The sequence below is a fragment of the Canis lupus genome, chromosome 19 (assembly GCF_048164855.1).
Source record: "Canis lupus baileyi chromosome 19, mCanLup2.hap1, whole genome shotgun sequence".
Classification (NCBI taxonomy): domain Eukaryota; kingdom Metazoa; phylum Chordata; class Mammalia; order Carnivora; family Canidae; genus Canis; species Canis lupus.
The window spans coordinates 56,224,908-56,242,969 of NC_132856.1; the positions used below are offsets into that span (position 1 = coordinate 56,224,908).

The 18,062-nt window shown below is 61.6% G+C and overlaps 1 protein-coding gene across 1 annotated transcript in view; it reads left to right on the forward strand.

Annotated features, from left to right (window-relative positions):
• The first annotated feature begins 1,800 nt into the window (after positions 1-1,800).
• PTPRS (protein tyrosine phosphatase receptor type S) overlaps positions 1,801-18,062 on the forward strand; it is a 96,270-nt gene continuing 80,008 nt past the window's right edge. Inside the window, exon 1 of the mRNA XM_072787713.1 lies at positions 1,801-1,956. The gene's annotated coding sequence lies outside the window, so the exon portion shown is untranslated. The remainder of the gene's footprint in view (positions 1,957-18,062) is intronic.

Here is an 18,062-nt window from a genome sequence, read left to right on the forward strand (position 1 = left end):
AGACCACAGGGAGGATGTGGGTTTTCACCCTCAGATACCATCTATCTATCTCCTTCCCTGGATCGTTAACGCCTGGAAGGCAGGAATTTTCTTTTTTTTTTTTTTTTAAGCCTGTTTTGTTTACCTCTGTGTCTTCAACCTTTAAAACAGCACCACACACAGAGTGACGGCCTGGGCGGACCCGTTTCCTGGGCATATGCTGTACTGGATCTTATGCCCTTTCCTCTGCTGCTCGGGAGAACTCTCAGATGTGGTTGCCCCTTTAGCAGATGGGAACCGCGAGTCTGCGTGGCTTGTTCCAGGTCCCTCCCCTAATAGGTGGCGAGGCTGGGGCTCCTGCCACATGCAGCCTTCCAGAGCCGGCAGTCTCCCTTCACACCGCCCTCACCGGGCTGCCAGAGAACCTACTGTGTACGAGAAACCATCATCAAGAAGGGGCTGGGTCTCCCTTGCCTGGATGAGAAAACCAAGGCCAGGCTGCCGCCGCTTAGGTCAGGGTCACGCAGCTAGGAAGGAGAACCAAATAGGCTCTGCAAACCTGGCCGCTGCACTGGCCGCCGGGAAACTCCGAGCTTAATTTAGGTTCCTTGTTTAATTATTCATTCTCTCCTCTCTCTTCTCCTATTTATGACTTCCGCCTTCTCATTTTGTTCTCGGGGTTAATGCCTTTTGTTTATATCTGCATCTTTGGCCTGGAATGAATGAATCAACGATTTTGGAGGAAAAACCCAAACTCTAAACTTGTGTCCTTTTGTAGGCACAAGGCCCTGTCCAGATACATCCCTTGGAGAAATAAACCGCTTTCAGCGTGTGCAGAACTCACCCAGAAGCGTGCAATCTTGTTTGGTGTCTTTGGGCCCTCCAACCTCCCATGGCAATCCTTCCCCTTTGTTTCTTTCTTTTTTTTCCTCATTCCATTTTCAAGCCGCTAAGAAGACAGGCAGGGCAGCACACCATCACCAGTCCACCCTCCCACTCTCTACCTTGCCCCACTTCACAGACAGGACACCGACCCGCAAAGGGACAAGCCCGTTTTGCAGGTGGGAAAACTGAGGCTCACGGACCCACACAGCGACTCAGTGCCCGAGCTGGGATTCCTGTGACGATTCATGCCGACTCCAGCCAGGGAAGCAGGGAACGGTAATGAGGAGGGAGGAAATAAATGCTCCCTCGTCCATTCGACCCATAAAAGGGATCCCCAGGCCCTTTGGAGTCACACCTTCGTGTGACCAGAATGAAAGCAGCCCTGATGGATCAGAGAATGGGGCGCCGGGAGGCTGGTGGCGGCGACCCAGGAGGGCTTTTCCCGGGAGCTGCCATCGGAGCAGCGGCCGCAAGAAGGGGAGGCCCTCGGGGGAGCGCTATTCCGGGCGAGGGGGCTGAGCCGGGAGGGAGCCGGCGGGGCTGCAGCACGGGCACACGTGGGCGTACTCGAGGGGGACTCGGGGGGCCACAGCGCGCGCCCCGCAAGCACCACGCCCCGGGGGCCGAGCGTCGCGGGGGTCGGACGCCGAGCAGCGGCCGGACGAGTCCTCGCGCCGCCGCCGCCCACGCGCCCCGCGCTCCTCGGCGCCCCGCGCCCCACGTGCTCTCGCGGCCCTTTAAACGCCCCGGGGCCACGTGACCCACCCGCGCCCTCTCATTGGCCGGGGGGGCGTGGCCGCCGCGCGGCTGCGCAGTGACGCGCGCGGCCCGGCCCCGCCCCGACCCCGCCCCCGGCCGGCGGCGGCGGCGGCGGCGCTGGCGGAAGGGATGACGTCACCGGCTGGGGGGGCGCGCGAACCGGCGCGAGGGGAGCGCGAGCCGCAGTGAGTGTCCTCGCGCCGCCCGCCCGGCAGCCCGGCCGGCGCGCGCACGCCGCGAGCCGCTGGCGCCCGGGCTCCGCTCGAATCCCATGCAACAGCCAGGATGTGAAGCGGGGCAGAGCCGGGGGAGCCCAGCCCAGCCAGCCTCCAGGTAAACGGGCGGGGGGGGAATAAAACGCGAATTGGATTGAAAAAAAAAAAAAACCTGCAGGCGCTCCGGTGGGGGTCTCGGAGGCAGCGGAGTGGGCAGCGCGCCGGCTTTGTGCCGGGAGAGCCTGCACGGCCATTGTGCTCGGAGGATGCTCCGCTGCAGCCGGCTGCACGCCCAGCCCTGCGCCTGGCTAGCGGCGTGCGAACAATGCCCCGGAGGGGCCGGGCCGGGCGGGCGGGGGCCGCGGGGAGGCTCGGCGGGCGGGGCGGGGGGCTTCGCCGCGGCGGGGAGGGGGCTGGGCTGGAATGGCCCGGAGCGCGGCTGGAAGCTGCCCAGCGCCGCCGGCTGCACCACCCGGGCCGCGGGCGGGGCGGAGGCGCGGAGGGGCACGCGCGTGTGTGCGGAGGGGCTGCTGGCCCCGGCGGCTCCGGCCCCGGCTTCCCGGGCGGGTCCGGGAGGCAGGGGGCGCTGTGCCGGGGGAGGGGGCTCGCGGGCGCCCCGGAGCGGAGGCCGGCCCGGGACCGGTGCTCCAGGTGGGCGCGAGGGCGGAGCGGCCGGGGCGCCCGGGGGGCTGCTCTGCCCGCGCCCGGCTCCGCAGGCCCCCGCCCCTGGAGACCTCGGACTCAACGCCGCCTCACCTTAGCGCCCTCCTGGCCGCGTAGGTCCCCGGGGGAGGCCGCCCCCCAGCGCCCCGGCCTTGCCCCACCCTTCTGCGGCCCCGGCGCCCCCTCCCCGTCCCCCAGGCGGGGCGAGGCTCAGCCCCCAGCCCCAGGGACGCGGACGGACCGACGGACGGACGGGTGCGCGCACCCGGCACCGACCTCCCCTGGGGATCCCGGGAGAGGGGAAGCCGCCCCTGGAGCCGGCAGCCCGGGGGGTTTTGCGCGCCCCGGGAGCCCCCTTAGGGGCGGGGGGAGGGGAGGTGACGTCATCCGGGGGGCGGAGTCGCCGGAACCCGGTGAAGGGGGCGCTGGGGGGGGTGTGCCCTGAGGACAGCCCCCGGAGTCGGGGCGCAAGGCTTTCGGCCAAGTTCACTGCTCCTTATGGAAATCTCTCCCAGATTTACGATCTCACTTACCACCCCCCAAGTTCTGGTCACTTCCCTCCACCCTAAATCGGAGAACTCCCCTGCAGCCTCTTTTCTCCAGAATTCTCAAATCAGGGAACCCTTGCGCAAACTGGGATTTTTTTTTTTTTCCCAGACACAGCCTGTGTCGTTCCCCCCCCCCCCCCCCCCCGCGTCTGGAACCTCCAGCTTAGCGACCCTTCCCCCAATTTCAGATTCTCCTCTGGTCGCCCTGTAAATGGGCAGCTTTTGAGAATACCCCTTTCTCAAATGTAGTCACCCCCTAGGGACCTCGTCTCCCACATTAAGAAACCTCCCCAGCGCCTCCCAACTGGGGGACACCTCCCCTCCCCTTGCTAGGCTCAACTGGGATTCCCCCTGTATCCCCCATCTCACTCTGGGGGAGTCCCCATTCTGGAGCCCAGGGCCCTTCTATCACCGGCAGAACCCCTGGAAAAAAAAAAAGACCGGCCTGGCCAGCACAGCTAGTGGAGGGGGGTGTCTGAGGTGTCCAGGTTGTGCGTCCGTTCTCACTCCAAGAAGCCCGGACGAAGCTGGAGGGTCCCCGAGAGTCCCAAGCACGGGGACCCACCTGCTGTGGGCCCCCAGCGGCCTCCACCCAGAGTTTGGCTGCTGGGGTTCTAGCTTTCCCGGCGTGGCCCCCATCACTACTGTTCCTGGGGTGCAGAGGGCAAGGTCTCCTTTTGTTTGGGGCGCCCTGCTTCCCCCTCATCGCTGCCTCCCGCCTGCGAGGAGAGCCAGTCCGCGCCTCTACTCCTGCGCTACCAGCTGCTGCTGCTGCTGGAGCTTTTATTAATGGCCGAGGGATTCGGTCGATTGTGCTATTTGCATAACTCCCCTCCCCCTCCCAGGGTCCCTTCCTTTGTGCCCCCCTCCTCCTGCCAATCTCGCCCGCCTTCTGTCCCTCCGCTCTCTTCTTCCTCTGCCAGCTGATACTTTGGCTGCGGAAGGCGGGCAGCTGGGGCTGGGGGCGGCTGCTTCCCGCCCCCACCGCCCGGAGCCCACCAACTTGGACTTGGGTCTGGGCCGCAGCCCCCTGCCCCCTACGATGCCCTCTGCCCAGCCTCCGGGCTGGCTGCCGCCGGCGTGCATCTCCATCATTCTTCTCCAGAAAGCTCCGTCCTGCCCCATCCCCTGGGCCCAGGGGCACCTCGCCATGACGGTGCAGTTCTTGGGGGCCCGGCCCCCCACGGCCCCAGGGGGATGCCACGCGCCATACTCTATCGCCCTGAGACTTGGTATAATTGGGCTCAGGCAAACAAAACGTCGCGGGAGACCCGGCCTGCCTGGTGAGCTCATGTGCTTTTCTATTCCTGCCATCCTGGCCCCGATGACATCGGCCCCCCAGGGGGGTGGCGGGGGCTGGTGCTGTCATGCCAGTGGCTGTCCTAGGGCAGAGGCAGTGGCCTGACCCACTCCCCACCGCCTGCAGGAGACGGGATGGGGCATCCTGCTGTGGCTGGGTATGGCCTTGGAGGACGCTGCCCAGGTGGTCGCTGGGCTTCCCCGGGGATCCGCCCTTCCCCCGGGTCCCTTGCAGGGCCCTGAGCTGGCCGTGTGGGGGGTGCGGGGAGAGGGGTCCCGAGAGCCAGGCACCTGCCTGCTGCCCTCCCAGGACATCACCCATGGCCCGTGCCTCTGCTTCTGTCCCCTCCGGCAGAGATTCCGAGCGCCCTTCTTGCTTCCCTGTTTCCCAGGGGATTCCGGGTGTCTTCGCCTGTCCCTGGGCCACACTTGGGAGACCTGAGGCATTTTTCTCCCAACCCTGGGACTGTAGCTCTGGATGCGAGGGTGTGAGGAGTGGGTGCGAGGGGAGGAGCTCCCTGGACGTCAGGGATTTAGTGGTGGCATCTGGGTGGGTAGTTCTGGAACCATCACCATCCGCCCATTTGCTGCCTCTTTGGGTCACACGGAGCTTGGAGCTCAGCCTGGGCTTCTTTGGACCCGGGGCCGGAGATGGATCTACCTCCACTGGCCAACTTTCCGGGGGGGTGGTGGTGGTGGTGACTCAGTTTCCCTTCCTGCTTACTGGGTTGGCAGTGAGGCGCGTGTCACAGGCGTCAGAGTGCAGTGCTCACCTCCGACTGCCGCTGCCTGGGGCCGGGCGCCAGGAGACCTGTGGCTCCGCTGATTGCTCCAGCCTCCGAGTGGCCCGGACGACGGTCAGCGAGGTGGCCCGGGAGGGACGGGGGATGCGCGGGGATGACGAGGCTCCAAGGTGCAGCGTGGCATTTCCCCCCGATTGCCCTGCAGCCCCGCATTCACCTGCTTCCCGTGACTCGTACAGCCGCCGGGTGTGGGGTGGAGGTGTGTGTGTAGAGAGTTCGGGATTGGGAGGAAAACCCTAAAAATAAAGGTGGATATTTATAAACCCAGTGGGTTTGGGGATAATTGACAAAGCTTAATGTTTTCAACCGAGAGCGATCCACCCCGCCGCCCCCCCCCCCCCCCCCAGACTGCATTAGTTCCATTTGTAAAGTCATTGCGAACCAGCGGAAGGTTCTTGAAGCGTGCGAGTTGCGGGCTGTGGTCCCTTTCCAGGGGTCTTGTGCTTCTGGAGGGGAGGCAGGGGGCCCAGGCAGAGATGCTGAGACGCCGGAGTCCCCAGCTCTCTAGCGCATCCAGCGCAGCCTCCTGGCTTCCCCTCCCGCCGGTGGGCATCCCGTTTCCCAGAATTTGCAAGAAGGAGGCTGCCCCTCTCCTGCGAAGCTGGCGCAGGCTGCCCTTGCTCTGTCCTTCCCCGCAGCAGAGGGTGCCTGGGTGGGGTGTTTGGAGAGACCCCAGCTGCCTGCCTGCCGGGCAGGGTGCCTCAGCCTCCGGTGGAGACGAGGGTGAAAGCATAACCGCCGTGCCTGTGTCGGATCCACGTGCCAATCCGATGGAAGACCTGCCGTGGGTCCCTGGACAAAGTCGCACCATCCGCCTGTATGGGGGTGTGGGGGGGTGGGGGCGCAGGAAGGGGTCAAGGGCTTTTCAGATGTTTTAAAATTTTGTCTTAGCCTCACCTGGCTTTGGTCTGGAACCAGAAAGCTGCCGGCTTAGATTGCGTGGCTCGCGGGGCGGGGAAGAAGGGGCTGGATGTTCAAGTTCATGTCACCCTGTCACAGGGAGGAGGGACAGCCCAGAGACAGGCACCTGCTAGCTCTGAGATGCACAGGTGGCGCTGACACTGGGGTCTCTCACCACCACCATCCCCGTACCCGCCCCCCGGTCCAGGTTGTCACCCCCTCCCCAGCCTTCTAGAAGCTCTAGGTATCAAGTGTAGTATGTGGGTTTTTTTTTTTTTTTCCTTTAAGGAAAGAAAAGACACTCAGGGAAGAAGGAAAAAAAAAAAAAAACCCCGACGTACCATTTCTGTCTTGTCTCTGGCTGATATTTCAGAAGCGTGGGGGGGGTTGTGCGTGGGGAATATGAAAAATCAATTGGCTTACACTTCTGCAAAGGCGAAAATTAACGAGCGGGCGGGAGTGACTCATGGACAGGGCCTCGACTTTCGCACTGCCTCATTTTTGTCTTTCCTCTCGATGCCCTCCTCCGAGGAGACGCTGGTCCCCCCGAGATGCTGGTCCCCCGCCCGTCCCCGGGGGCCTGGCCAGACTGGACGTTGGAGGGGGTGGTGGGCAGCAGGGGGGCGTTGAGGGGATGGTATTCGAGCTCCCAGGAATCCCCTCCTCTGCTCCCTGGGATCCAGGCCTCCTCAGTCCTGTGGAGGCCAAAGTGATTCCGCACCAGAAAATACACCCAGGGTTTTGTCTGGCATTTGCGTGCCTGCGGACTTCACCCTGCTGTTGGGGGGGCGGGGTGGGGGGGAGGCTCGGAGCTTGGGTTTCTGGATTCCAGTGACCCCTCCTCCAAAAACGACTTAACTGGGGCTCAGTCACATATTTTTTCCTTTTTTTTTTTTGAAGGGTTAAGAATTTGTCTCGAACTCTGTGGAACTCCCTAGGTGGTGTCTGTGGCTTTTTTTGAGTTGTAGATTTGTTGGTTTGTTTGTTTTTTAAATCTTTCCTGCTAGCCCCTTTCAGGAAGGCCTGGAGTCTCCTGTCCTGCTGGGAGAAGTGAACATCCCGACTTTTTCTCCTCCTGCTGGATTGTCCTGTCGTTCCCCCCCACCCCCCATCTCCCTCTCCGGTGGCCTCACAGCTCTGCCCCTTGACCTCTCTGTATGGGAGCCTCCTGGCTTGCAGAATGGGGTTATGCCTCTGGCTTGGGGTCCTGACTTCCGCGGCCCTGCTCTCCTGGAGCTGCGCAAACTGGCAGGTCGGTTGACCTCTCTGTTTTTTCATCTCTGAGATCAGGACAAGCCCAGCCCCCTTCCTGGCCCGAGCCAGGACAGGAGACAGATGCTTCTGGCAAAGCCCCTCCCTCTGTTCTCTCCGATGCGACCGCTGCTGGCCATGCAGGCCCTGCAGGCCTGCAGGCCCTGTGACGACACCCGGACCCTGTGTGGTGCAGCAGCGACAGCCCCAGAGGCCTGGGGGGCCTAGGACCCTGGGATGGAGGCAGGCTGGGTGCAGAGCGGCTGGGAGGATGCTCTATTGTCATGCTGTTGCGTGGGTAGAAATTCAGGGGTTCTGGGGAAGCGAGGTCGACGCGCCTGTGTGTATAATTTAATGCCGCTTATAATTAACCCCGTGATCAGCAAATGAGGGGATGTCGGGGGGATGATAATAGCCACTCCGCCTTATTTGGACTTGGCGCCGTTGCCGGGCCCTGTGCTGAGCAAGCACGAGAGGAGCGTTCTCGTCGCCTTTAACCTTCACTCCCCCCCGCCGCCCCCCACCCAGCAGTACAGTTGTTGAGCTCCAGAGCCCCATTTTGCAGAGGGGGAAACTGAGGCCCAGGAGGTCACATAGATGAGTGACAGAAAGTCTTCACCCAGGGCCACCAATGCTAGAACCTGAGGTCTTCACGCCTGGGCCTGGGAACAGGGGCCTGGCTCTCGTTTGGATGATGGTTCACCTGCTGGGGCATCTGGGGGTCGCTGTGGAGACGCGGGGGCCCCCCCAGGTGCCTCCCTCGGAGGGTCAGAGCATGCATGCCAGGCTGGGGCTGCCTGGGGCTCACATCCCCGCATCCCCGCTCCAGCTGGGCCACGGGGCGAGTTGCTCAACTTCTGTCCTCCTGTTTTCTCGTCTGCAGAACGGAGGATAATGTACCGCTCGCGCGGCCTCGTTGGGGGGCCTAAGTGGATATGTGGAATGCGCTGCGCTGACCTGCGGCTCGACCCACCTGGCAGGGGCTCCCGGGCGGCCCCTCATGGGGTCCAGCCTGGGAGAGCTGTCAGGATGACTCAGCCACTGCAAACTGGGGCGTTCCCCGTCACTGGCTGCCTAATCAAAGCCGCCCCACTTCTGCGGCAGGATCCGAGCCACAGGAGGCCCGGCGAGGCCGGTGGGGAGGGTAGGCGGTGGCCACAGGCGGGGAGGGTACGGCGGAGACCCCGGGTGGCCCCCCACCCCCTGGCTTCCCGAGGCCCAGGGTGGGTCTGAGCGAGCACCCCGGGGTGAGGTCTCCGCTTTGATGGCCGCCCCATGGAGGGGCACCCTGGAGAGGGGTCAGTGTGTGAGCTCGGTGCAGGGCCATTCATTCATTCGCCAGTTCGTTCGTTCGGTCAGTTAGCATCTGTTGCATACCGGCCGCTAGAGCACTCTGGAGCCAGACCCGGGTTCGAATTCCATCCGGCTCTGCTACGCACCAGCTGCGAAGTCCCTGGCTAGTTCTGTAGCCGACTTGTGCCTCAGCGTCCTCATCTGTAAAATGGGTGCTTTGGCGCGGCCTCACTCACGCTAGGGGTACGGTGAGGGATATAGGAGCTAAACTGTGCCTGGCAGACGGAGAGCTCTGTGTCCATTCTTTTTCCTTTTTCCTTTTTTTTTTTTTTTTTAAATAAAAGCAAATTGAAATTAAATTCTGGGGATGCAGCGATAAACCAGGCAGTCTTGGTCCTGTGTTCCTCAGACCCTGCAGTTTACTGGGGGGGTGGGAGGGACAGTGAGTATTTACATAGGCAAGGTGGGGTTCACAACAGTCCGGTTCTGCTGAGACCGGAAATCCAGGCGACACCCAGGGGGACACGGAGGGCCTTTATCAGGGGCTGACCTCAGGCGGATGCACAGGTGTCCGGAACGGCAGGTGTGAAGCTGGGAGGGGTCTCTGGTGGGAGAGGCGGGAGGTGAGTGGGCGGCCCTCCCCCCCAACCTCCTGGCCAGGCCCCCAAATGGCTCCCCAGCCAGATCTGAGAGAAACCAGAAATCCCGATTTTACATGAAATCGCCCCATTTTACATCCTTGGATCGTTTCTTTTCCTGCAGACGCCTGCTCTTGCTGATCGTGACCTCAGCCCCTCCTTTGCCCATCACTGGGCCTCAGGTGCCCTCCTGGGCCGTACTACAGGTGTAGGAGCCACTGCCACCTGGATGGGTGGTTCGGAGGCCCTGGCGAGATAACTCAGGGGGAGGGCTGAGGACGGCCGGGGCCAGCGTCCACGCTCGATAGCTGTTGGCTCTGATTATATTAATATTGGTCGTCACGATAAACTTGACTTAGATGAAATGCCTCACAGAAGGGAGCTTGCTGGTTCCGAGGGGCAGGGCTGTGAATTATCTCCTGGCTGCAGGACCTGTTCCTCACACGCTTGCCCTTTTCTGGAACGTAGCCGTTTGGTCTTGGGCCGGGCCGCTGGTCACCGGCATTAGCCGTCGAGTGTGTCGTAGTGGTTTGTAACCCGAGGCGGTTTTGCTCCCCACAGGGGACACTGGGCCGGGTTTGGGGACATCTGTGGTCGTCAGGACGGATGGGGGGGGAGCATACTCCTGGCATCACGTGGGTGGGCCTGGGGATGCTGCTCAGCCCCCCACAGCACCTGGGATGTCCCCTGAAAATGATCTGGTCCTAAATGTCGATAAGGCCGAGGTTTGGCCACCCTAGTTGGTCCTGGAGACCTGCGGCGGCGGGGAAAGGCCGTGGGCAGCTGCCCGCTCGGCCGTGACCGTGTGCCTCCCACGCTGCGCTGCCTGCTGGACCGGAACGCCGGGATTACCGATGGGATCCCGCCGCACACCTGTCCCGGCCCCGCTGCCCGGTTGATTTGCAGAAGCGGGTAATTGCCCCTGACGTATGGATTCTGGAAAGCGTGGCTGGCCAGGCTTTCGGGCAGCTGTGCTGGACTGGGGCACGGATTGGTGGCCACGGCCTGGCCTTTCTCCCTCCGTCCACCTGGCCCTGGGGACCTGGCCTCTGTCCCCACAGGGAAGGGGTTAGGGCGGCCTGAACACTTGAAGTTGGACTCCTGACACCGGCCATCCCAATTGTGTGAGGAGACCCGTGATTCCCCTCTCCCCAGCCCACCTCGAGCCTCGGTTTTCTCATCCGTAGAATGGGGACACGTCTTGCTGCGGCACGGGGATTAAACGGTGTCACGTGGATAAGCCCTCGACGGCCGGTTGCACGAACAGGGGCTCGGCGCCTGTGCCCTCCTACCCGTCATCTCCATGAGGAGAAGTTGGAGGGAGGTGAGGATCCCCCCAAACCTTCAATTTCCCAGACGACCGCAACAGGGAGACACTGCCCAGACAGGTGTGGGATCCCCCAGCTACATGCCTGGGCCTCCGGCTTCGCTCCTGTTTTCTCCTTTCACCCTGAGAACGGCCCCCAAAGTGGCAGCCGTTGCCACCACGTCGCTGGTGGAGAAACGGAGGCCTGGGTGGGGACGAGAAGCTGGAATGACTGGTCTTTTCTTGGGGCCGCCTGTCCTCCCACAGGGGGGCGGGGGGGAGGCCAGCGAGGCCTGCACTGGGGAATGGTCTGTGGAGCTGTGCATGTTTGTGCCCGGGGCTCTGCGGGGCTCTGCGGGGTTCTGCACGGGCCGCACGGTTAGGTGGCAAATGTGTGGCCGGAGGCTGCTGCTCACGGCGATCAGAGCCCAGGGTCGGGGCGGGGGGGGAGGGTGCACGGCGCTGTTGGCCGGCCTGGGTTCCAGATCTGGTCCAGAGCCTCTCACGAGCGGTGTGAATTGAGCAAAGCCGCACCCCACCTCCCCTGTTGCCAGCCAAGCCCCTGCAGGCTTCCGCACCCCCTCCCGCCGCCCTCTCCCCCCCCACTCCTTCCGCACCAGCCGCGTGGACCTTCCTCACTGCCACCTCCATCCCCGGGTCCTTGCCGTTCCCTCTGACAGGAGCTCCGTTTCCGGCCAGGCCGGCTACTCCGCCAACGTCCCCAGCGCTCTTATTTTTACTTTCTCGGTTGCTGTTTTATACTCAGTCTGCCTGTCCTTTCCAGAAGGGGAGTCCTCCCAGGCCCTCCCCGGACCAGCCTGCCTGGCTTCTGAGAGCCTCCGCCACCCCCCACCCCACCCCACGCTGGCATCGGTGTGTCTCGTGGTCCATCCGGATTTCAGGTCGTGGTGGGGAAAGCTCGCTGGGCAGGGAGGCCAGGAGAGCAGGTCCCCAGTGGAGGTGCTGTGTGACTTCGGCCACTTGCTTGCCTTCTCTGAGTCTCTGCATGTCTCTGGCGTCTGACACAGGAGCGGTGGGGAGTGGCTGCTGAGAGCCAGGGGTCCTGAGGATGGAGCTCAGGGGGCCCTGGAACAGTCCATGAGGTTTCCTGTCTTCCGGGGAGAAGGTAAGAAGCCCAAAGGCCAGAGACCCCCCCCCCCCCCAATGCATAGTCGCCGGGCCTGGTGATTTTGAGACTCAGTCAGCCCCAGTGTTTGTTTGATACCCTGTGGGTCTGTCCAGATGGGTAGAGAAGTTGCCAAGGAGCCCCCAGAAACAGGCCAGGATTTCTGTAGAGGATCATCTTGAGCATCCAAGGACCCACATTCAGGTGTCGGCCTGGCCTCATGAGCATCATGTCCCCGGGTCAGCAGATTCATCCCCTGGGACCTCTGTCTCCTTGTCTGTAAAACGGGGGTGGGCCTGTTTGGAAAGTGCTGGTCCGTCCAAAGCCCCCCGATAGCTGGCTAAACATCATCCCACACTATGGTGGTTAATACCTTCTGGGAGCGGCTGGGGGTGGGGGACACCCACATACAGGACTTCAGTGGACAATGGGTTTGGGGCCGCTGGGCAGCGGTGGTTGGGCCCCCATCGGGCTCCTCCCAAGGGCGTCAAGTGAGGCCCGGAAGCCTCCCCGCGGTAGAGCCGAGAGCAGGCTGGCAGGGGGCTGGTGGCAGCCCCGGGCACACAGAACCGCAGGCCACGCCAACGCTGTGATTACGGGGACAGGAGGCTGCCCCAGGACCGCCTGAGCCGCCGCGGGGCAGCCCATCACACCAGCGTGGCTGGGGTGCGTGGCGGGCGCTGGGGTGACCTCGTAGACCTGTGCTTTGGTCACCCTGCGGGCGGCATCGAGGCCTCTGGACTCCCTGGCCAGTGCTCCGCTGGGCACCAGCCACATTTCAGCCATCCCCTGTGATGTGTGTGCCTTTTGCGCCCTAATGGTCCGTCCCCCCCCCGCCCGTCCCCAACGATCACCGTCTTTGAAGCCATCTCTTTTAAAAACAACTTAAAAGAGAAAACTTTGGTGTCGCTCTCATGAATGGGGGACCTGGTCTGTCCTTGACACAAGCAGGTGGAACCTTAAAAATAAACGTGATGAGAGTAAAAAATAAAGTAAAATAAAATAAAGTAAGGTAAAATAAAATAAAGTAAAATAAAATAAAATAAACCCCTGACGTTAGATCACGTTGCTGCCGCCGCAGGCTTAGCGCACAGGCCAGGGGCGACTGAGGCGCGAGGCCTCGTCAGCACCCGCCGCACACGTCCGGAGGCCGGAGGGAGCCGGGCATGGGGGCGGCCCCCTCGCTGGCCACGTCTGTGCCACCCAAGGCGGTGCAGGTGCGTGGGGTCTCGTGGCCGCGCCGGGCGGCTGGGTGCCCTCCCGCCTCCCCGGCAGAGGTGCCTGGCCTTCTCCCTGGCATCTGAGTTTTCTTTCCCGACGGTCTGGGGAGAAGGTTATTTCTCCCTGAATTCAATTAATGAGCCTATTAAAAACTATTTATTTTCCCTGACAGTTGTTTACTGAGGAGAAGGAGATGGATTGGCCGGGCGGCCTCGCCAGGCAAGGCACAAGGCAGGACGGGGTGGGAGGATGCCGGGTGCCCTGGGCCCTGGCACTTTTGGGAGGCGCGGACTGTAGGTGGGGGTCCTGCTCCTGGGGAGCCGGGAAACACGGGCTCCGAACTTGGGCTCCGGCCGCTGTTTCCCACCTCGGGGTCTTTGGGGAGGCAGAGCCGGGAACGAGTGAAAACCACACAGGTCGTGGAGGCAGGGGACTGGCTCCAATGACCTCATCTTCTGCCCCCCGCCCACCCCGCACCCCATCCTCGGGCCGGGGGTGCACTGGTTTGACACCTAAAGCCTCACCCCGTTGGGCCTCATGTTTGTGGTGGGGTCTCCCCATATCCCTTCACCTCCCCTCCTTGGTGGTTGAATTTCTACAACTAATCTGGACACACGGCCACCTGGTCCGGGAGAAAATAAATTTTTTTCCAAATACACGTCATCGCTGTCTGCGCTACGTGGTTCGGTGCCGTCCAGTAGGATGGGCCAACAGAAATTCCCGGAAATGCCTTTGAAGGGAGCAGCATGTGCTCCCTTCTACCCCCCCTCCTTCCCCAGCTGGAACATGGAGGTGATGGCAGGCATTGGGGCAGCTATTTTGGACCAGGAGGCAGGTATCTCGGGTAAGACGGGGAACAAAAAGATGAAGGATCCTGAGTTCTGGAGACTGTGAGGTGAGCCAAATAGCCCTGAAAGGTCAACCTAGGAGCTTTCTTTACGGGAAGACAGGAATGACGCCTCCCCTGTGAGTTTTTTGGCATCCGAAGCCCAACTTGGTCCAATGAGTGGTAGTACATGAGCTTCCAGACACAGTGCTCTTCTTCTATCCTTCAGGGTCTCTGCTTGCTGGGGAGCAAGGCCTCCTGGATCTCCCTCGTAAGGTCCGCAGAATCATCATTTGCAGAGTGACGGGTGGGTGAAGTAATCGCTTGCAAAACCCGCCTCTGCCCCACTCTCGTCCGGCCCCTTACCTGCCCTGATTTTCCGCGAAGCACCTGCCACGGGCTTCAGTGTTGTAGGCATCTTACTCATCATCTGCCTCCCATGTGGGCTGGGACTTCCCGGGGAGGCATTCCCCCTCTTCCCCCCGCCGTGTCCCCTCCGGTGTCCCCTCCGCCGCTGTGGCCACAGCAGCAGCACCTTGCACACAGTAGGGCTCCGTAGATGTGTTTTGCATTAAACGGGCCTCTGCTGGCGGGGGGGTGGGGAGACGGAGGCCCTGGGATGGGGTGCCCGAGGTTTTCCAGCTGGCTGGTGGCTCCCCAGCTCTCCCCGGTCCCCCCCCCAGAGTCGGTCAGTCCCCGGCGGCAGCTCCTGATCCTTCCTCTCGCCCCCGTGTTCTCACCTCGCCTCCAGAAATAGCCCCTTTAAAATAGCCGCGTCCCCACGTTCCCGGGCCTCTGCCTGCCTACGGTCGTGACGCGTGCTGACGGGCCGGCCTCCTTATTGCTGGGGGATTTTTAAAAATATAATTGGTGTTAGGTGGTGTTTTTCCCCCCCTTTTACGCCCAGAGATGCCCAGCCATCGACAGGACTGCTTCCCTGTCTCCGACTCTTCCCTGCGAGGTTTTCGTGTCGCTGGGGATGCTCCCTTGAGCCACGGCTCCCCCGCAGGGGTGGGGGTGGGGGGGGGTGGCATCTGGTTTGTGGGGCCTGCAGTTCCAAATCTGGCTGGGAAGCCCCACGTTGGAGTCCCAGTGCCTTCCCTCTTGCTGGCTGGCTGTGTGACCTTGGGCAAGTGGTCGGACTTCTCTGAGCCTCGGTTTACTTGTTTGGAAATGGGACCAGTCAGGGTTCGGTCAAAGGGTGGGACTTGCCTGAGCCTTGGTTTACCTGCCTGCGAAATGGGGACATCTCGGGGCTTAGGCAGATGGCCGAATCTCTCCGAGCCTCAGTTTATCTTTCTGCAAATGAGACGCATGAAGATTGCCCTCTGGGGCCTGGCCCACTGGGTTTCCTCGAGACGTGAGCCAAGCTCCTTACGACACTCGATCCCCATGGAGTGAGCGCCGCCACCCCTCTGAGGGAAGGATGGAGCGGATGGAGCAGCACCTCTGGGCCTGCCACTTCCCGGGAACCTTCAGGAAACCGTTTCCTCCCGCAGGGACTCGGTTTTCCTCATCCTTAAAATGGGCCCAAAGGCACCAGTTTGTGTGTCAGGAGGCAGCGGGAGAGGAGCCTCCTCCGCTGCTCCCCTCGCCTCCGGGCTGAGCATGCAGCAGATGCTCCGGGACGCCACAGACACTTTCCTGCCACGTTTACTCTTGTTGCTGACCCGGACCTCGGGGACCATAGCTGAAAACCGGACTCTGAGACCAAGTAGCCTGGGCTTGGGGCCCAGCTGCCTCCCACTTGCTGTGACTTCGCCTCTTCTGGCTCAGGGTCTTCCTCTGTAGAGTAGGAGAAACTGGTGACCCTGTCCTCCCGGGGTCCTTAGGAGCACCCGAGGTGTCCCTGAGGGTGAAGCCCTAGGGTGGCACTGGGGCCTGAGTGGGGGGCATGTGGCACTTGAGTAGTGCGTGCATCCACCGAACCTCAGGCCCCTTGCATGGGCATTGGGCCCCTTGCACGGGCAGCAGGCCCCTTGTATGGACTTCAGGCCCCATCCACGGGCATCAGGCCCCTTGCATGTGCATCAGGCCCCTTGCACGGACTTCAGTCCCCTCGCACAGGCAGCAGGCCCCGTCCACGGGCATCAAGCCCCTTGCACGGACTTCAGGCCCCTTGCACAGGCAGCAGTTCCCTTCACGGAATCAGGCCCTTTGCACAGGCAGCAGGCCCCTTGTACAGATCTCAGGCCTCTTGTATGGATCTCAGGCCCCTTGCATGGACATTAGGCTCCTTGCACAGACTTCAGGTCCCTTGTATGGTCCTCAGGCCCCTTGCATGGACATCAGGCTCCCTGCACGGACCTCAGGCCCCTTGCATGGACTTCACGCCCTTTGCACAGGCAGCGGGCTCCTTGCACGGACCTCAGGCTCCTTGCACAGACCTCAGGCAACTTGTATGGACTTCAGGCCCCGTGCACTCTGGCTCTGTGGGGGGCGGGGTCAGGGAGCCGGACCCTTCTCTAGCCTGTCTGCAGGCTTGGCCTCAGGGTCCTGGCTCCAGCTCTGGGGCCTCCCGCCCACCGGGGCTGGGATTACACCAGCCGGAGGGACGTGCCCAGCCGGCCGCCTCTGCTTCCTGCGTTTGCTCAGCAGGTGTTGGGCTGCCGGCTGGCACAGACCAGGGCTGGCGGCTCAGGAAAGGGCAGGGGGGCAGCGTCCAGGGAGGGTTCAGAACTGGGGACAGGAAGGGCCCCCCGGGAGGAGGCGTGGAAGCTTCCGCTGCCAGCCCTGGAGGCCCAGCGGCCGGTTTCAGCTGTGGCCGCTGCCTCCCTCATATCAGTGCCCTTGGTTGTCTGGGCAGGTTGCTTGGACGCCTACCTCCTGGGGGCCGGGCTCTCCCCGGGACCCGGCAGGGGACAAAGCACGTGCCTCTGTGGGACCCCAGGTCCGGTCAGGGAGACACAATGAGCAACATAAAATCCTTGTCGTGTCAGGTGGTGATCCAAGAAGACCAGAAGAAATGGGGGTTTGGGAGTGAAGGGGAGAGGGTTGTCATTTTAAGCGGGGTTGTAGGGACAGCTTCGCCGAGGACGTGACAGTTTGACAGAAAGCCCTGATGGAGGCATGGGAGGGAACCAAGCAGATATGTGGGGGACAAATGGTCTGGGAAGATGACACTGTCCATGCAAAGGCCCTGGGGCGGAACCGAGCCTTGTTCATGGGAGGAGCAGCAAGGTTCCTTCCCAGGCACTTAGCAGCTGTCGCTCTTCCCTCACTTACAGATTTGACCACGTGCGTTGAAAGGCTTGTGTGAGTTTGTGTTCTCTGGCTGTTGCCCAATGTCCCCCAACTCTCATCTCCCTATGAAATCGGGCTCAGCTGCTGGCTGGTTCAGACCCGTAACGTATGTTGCACGCCTGCTGAGTACTGGGCTGTTGTAGGCACAGTGGTCAGTGCCGCCCTGACCCCCGCCACCCCCAAAGTGTGTGCCAACAGCAGCGAGGGTGGGTGCGAGAGCTCAGGGGGTCGTCCACAGAATGATGCTGGGCTCTGGGGCTTGGAAGCACGGAGACGGGGGCTCGTGCTGCGTGCAGAACCCCGACCAGCCCAGTCTGGGCCACACAGGAACTCAAAAGAGCCAGGCTTGGGGACGCAGAGGGGTTTCAAGTTGAACCTGCTTTAGGGACACTTTCCATTTATGTACCTAGTTTGGGAGGAAAAAATGGTCAGAACCTATGTGTCTTTTTTTTTTTTTTTTTTTTAAGATTTAGGATCCCCCCCTGTGGCTCAGCATTTTAGCACCTGCCTTCGGCCCAGGGCATAATCTGGGAGTCCCGGGATCGAGTCCCACATCAGGCTCCCTGTGTGGAGCCTGCTTCTCCCTCTGCCTGTGTCTCTGCTTCTCTCTCTCTCTCTGTGTCTCTCATGAATAGATAAATAAAATCTTAAAAAAAAAGAAAAAAAAGATTTTACTTATCTATTCACGAGAGACACAGAGAAAGAGGCAGAGACACAGGCAGAGGGAGAAGCAGGCTCCCTGAGATTTCTTTCTTATCCTCAGCTCTCTGTCTCGCTCCTGATGAGGCCCCATCATCAAGTGCATTTTATTAAAAAAGTGGATGAAGCAATTGGCTTATATGTCTGAGAAGACTGATATTAGAATAGCTTCAGGCATGGCTTGATCCAGGGAGTCACACAGGCATTTTTCACAGATGACAAAAGCAGGGCCACCTGGTGGCTCAGTGGTTGAGTCTCTCCCTTGGGCTCAGGGCGTGACCCCGGGGTCCTGGGATCGAGTCCTGCATCGAGCTCCCCTGTGTCTCCCTCTGCCTGTGTCTCTGCTTCTCTCTGTGTGTCTCTCATGAATAAATAAATAAAATCTTAAAAATGAAACAAACCAGATGA